The sequence below is a fragment of the Rutilus rutilus genome (assembly GCF_951802725.1).
Source record: "Rutilus rutilus genome assembly, chromosome: 4".
In the NCBI taxonomy this organism is placed as follows: domain Eukaryota; kingdom Metazoa; phylum Chordata; class Actinopteri; order Cypriniformes; family Leuciscidae; genus Rutilus; species Rutilus rutilus.
Genome location: NC_140212.1, coordinates 35,762,080 through 35,766,514, shown reverse-complemented (window position 1 = coordinate 35,766,514; position 4,435 = coordinate 35,762,080).

The following is a 4,435-nucleotide window of genomic DNA, read 5'->3' as shown; positions in this document are numbered from 1 at the left end:
ATACAATCTGGCGATGGACATATTGGTCCTTTTACCACTGAAATCACACTAACCTACAGGAACGTCTTCACAAACATAGGGAATGCATACAACCCAGTTACAGGTAATGATCAATGAAATGAGTCATAAACTCATTTATAACTTTCTTTATAATAATGAAAACCCTTCTGCTCCATTCAGACCTCTCTGCAGTTGTGTAATGTGTATTAGAGAATTAAATGATCTGCCATCTTTCAAACTATTACACAGTGTGCTTGGTAAATAAACAATCATACAGGACACAGCTGATTCTGTATCTCTTGTTATTTGATTTAGGTATTTTCACAGCCCCACTGAAAGGAGCGTACATGTTCAGGATTTCTGTATTTGATTTCGGCGGAATTTCATCAAGTGCATCCATTATTAAGAATGGAGAGCGTGTGGTTTCAGCACGTGATCATCAGGCTCAGGATCGGTTAAACTCCTCAAATGGAGTTGTGTTGATCCTGGAGGTTGGGGATGTTGTCTATGTGAGACTTTGGTCTGGCGCGAGGATATATGATAGCGAGAATAACTACAGCACTTTCAGTGGTTTCCTACTGTTTCCCTTAAGATAACAGGAGCATTGCAGAATGTGATTCCAATAATACTGAACTTTCAGTGTATGATTTAATTGAAATCATGAAGTATCTTTGACATATGTGTAACGACTGAGTGTGAATCAAACACAAATGAAGCTTCCAGGTGTTTTGTTCAAACATAACTCCACACAGATCTCAACATTCTAGAACCATAAAAGAAGGCTCCAGCCAACTTTTATGGCCAACTAATGGAAGAACGTTGTCAATGTGAGATGGTTTTTAAAAGAATGATTGGTTCAGAGATGGCACAACTCAGTGCTCGATCAAGATAACAGCAGAAGCTGCTCGAGCCCACGACAGAGATACAAAACAGACCATCTTCTTCTTAAGGACCTCTGAATGACCCAGAGTAAAATCTCTCCAAACCACAGAAAACTGAGATTTACCCCATAAATCATTCCAGAACAGTTTTCGATGGACTTATAATCAAACATCATGCAACTACATAATTCTTTGTTTCTACCACTTATATGCATGTTTAATAAGCTTAGATCCCATGTAAGTCATTTAATGGTTATAACTGTTAGATGTTTGAATGAAAGTGTGTTGTGTTTCATATCAGTATGATCGTATGCTCGTGATTCAAAAGATGGCTTGATTGAAATCTGTGTAAAATGTTTCGTATTCTTATAATAGTAATGATGTCTAAACTGGGGCCTCTGTTCTCTCTGCTAGTAAGGAGATCCCAGATAAGCAATGATTTATGGTAAGAAGTGAAGAGAACGCCACCTCCTAAATAAAGCCAGTGTCTAATTGGTCAAATCTCTTCAGGAGGTTGGACGAACTTTTGAGTTTAAAATCTTAGACCTGAACAAAGTTTGCTCTCTCGGGAAACTCTCTCTCTCTCTCAAGAAAGTCTCTCTCTCAAGAAAAAGTAACCATGTAGACGCGCAGAGACAAAGAACCCAAATCAAGATCAGAAGAACGGGTTCAACAGCTTCATTCAAGCCATCTAACTACTCTCGTCTCAATTTCCTTTCTTTTCTTAGTTCTCTTATTCTCCATTGTGAGTCTCGGTTCTAAGTTAAGTTTTGCGGCAAGATTTCGGTCCACGTTTCTTCTGCAAAGCCAGCTTCAACAAAGACTGTCATTCATCCGCCAACACCACGTGATTGGCCGCCCCAGACATCTATCCCAGCAGGAGGACACCAGCCAACTAACGAACTCGGGAAACCCCCTTTTATGACTACAGAAGGGAATCCCCAAAAGCAAAGATGCAAGTACCTCCAGACTCTTAAACTGAACTGGTGCATTGATATAAATTTTATAACCTGCCTAAAATGATAGAAGGGTTAAATTAATGCTTGATGGTTCGTTCAGGTCATGTCTTGAGTGCATAGAAACTTGAGATTTCATCATCTCACTCTTAAACTCACTCTTTCCTCACTCTCTTCCTTTCTGCAACTCGTATGAATGTGTGTGTGCGTGTGTTTGTGTTAGATATTAGTTTTAGTCTGTGTTAGAATAATCAATAAAGTCTTGTTTGTATTTTAAAGAGAAGTGTTACTTGTGTTATGTGCTTACGAATTTAATGTCTTAAACTGCTGATCTAAGTTACCTTGCTAATAAATAGTGTTTCACTATAGTTTGGAAAATTTACATCCACTGCAGAGCGGATGGTTACGGCCGGTTCAAATGAACCCTGAACGAGTCATTTGCTCGGTCGTAATAAGTGATTCTTTTGAATTCCCTATAAATTGATTAATAATTCCTTTGAGCTAAATTAAATTATCAGAATCACTCTATTAACGCTACATATGAATCTGTATTAATGAGGACTAATGTGTGTTTGAAATTTGCAAAAGATTACTGTATAAAAGTCTGAAATGTCTATAAATATAACTTTGTATAAAGAGTTTCAGTACTGAGACAGGACCCATGAATATCACGTGACTCAAAAGTGTTTTGATAAAGTATTAAATCTAGAATGTTAAATAATATCTTTTTTAAGTGTAGTTTGTAACTGATCCTTGATCTGTATCTCTCAATCCTACATAAATAAACAAGAGAATAAAGAGACAATTGTGGCATTTTCTTTTCCTCATATTTGTGTGGCAAAAGAGGTGGTGTTATAAAGGGTTAAATAGATTTTGTACTCTATTATACTGATTCCAAAAGGAACGACTGCGCCACCCGGGATTAACTACCTGGGAAAGACCCAAGGGCCCACAGGTTCGATATTTCATAAGATGACGTGGATACTTGTTATAAAAGGTATAAATCTTTATTAAACAGTCAATTCGTTAAATTGTCTCATTCACTAGAGGAATCATAAAAAGGATCAGCCACAAGAAGCAACTAGCACTGTGAAATAAGTTTATCAAACACAAAAGAAAGAGACAAACAAACAAAGAGCTGGGGCTTACCAATAAGGAGGCAGGCAGACTAGATGCCGGGCTTTAGTAATGCCTGTAATAACAGATACCCACATGTGCACCAAACCACACTTACACACTAGAGAAATTCACTGCAAAATCCACACCACTTTGGTGAGAGGAGAGCTACTGCCACACAGGAACAGCCAGCCTGTCTTCTCCAGGCCCCCAGCTCCAACAAAAAGAAAAGAGAAAAAAAGCAAGATTAGGGAAATACAACAAATAAAATAAAACAATACAAAAGCAAAAACACTTTTCTTCCAACTGCAACAGAACCAAAACCACAGGTAACAAACAGACTTGTTACAACAACACAAGGTCAAGAATGCTAGACAGATTATTTGTATGCAAAACAATTAAAGCAAAACAGCAGTGTTGGAACTGCAAGCCATGCTGTAGACCATGCTATAAGCCGTGCAAAGCCATGACGCCACAGAAATGGCACGCTCACAGAGTGGTTTAAATATATCCAGCAGCCAAACCTTTATGGATCACATGCAGACGGCAGCAGTCGCTCAAAGAGGCACCAAAGTACATATAGCCCGCAATTCTTCAATGCAGAGAACGCCATGGCAACGAATGGTGATCGATCATACACAGGTGCAGCAAAACGCCCAAACAAACGCCAGCTTCGCGAAGGGGCCCTCGTGCAAAGCGGCGAGACTCCGGAAATGCGATCAGCTGAGTATGATGCAACACCCATTTACCTTCCCTCAAGCCTTTATATACGCTCTCCTGACCAGAACTCCATAACATATTTGATTATCTCAAAATGACCTGCAAAATCATGCAATATCAGACCACTAGATGGCACTATTGAAGAATCAGAATGGAGTAATGCAGGGAGCTGTGTAACAATATAGATGAAAGATGCATGGTTCTGCATTAAACATGGACAAGTTTTTGAAAGGACTGCCAGTGCCAGGTAAACCTAGAGCAGACGATGAATCTACGTAAAATTCACAAATACCAAAAACAATGTGTCTATGCCAGATGCTATCAGCACAAAAGCAAATAGAACCCATTATGATGAGTGATGCTATCCACTGGATGTGGCGCGACATGACAAATTCCAGACAGTAAACTGATGCCCTGTTCTATTTCTGATGTAGCCGATTTCAGTGCTCTGACACAAAGGACAAATGGGTTTCCAACGTTCACTTTATCCACGTCCAGTAGACGGCCTCTGTTGTGGTCAGCCAACCATCATGTCTGTTGCCTTAAAAAAAAATAAAGAGGGAAAAAGGTTCAGGAAGAAAGAGTAGATAGAAACAGAATCCAAGAGAAGGCTGTTTTCTCTGGATATCCAGCAGCTTTTTTTGCTGTGAGTATTTCAAATTCATTCACACACTGATTAACACAGGAGCTTTTAAACTCTCTTTCTACTGCAGCACAGTTGCTCACAATAATGACTTGTGTATTCTCATTGCTATAGAGACA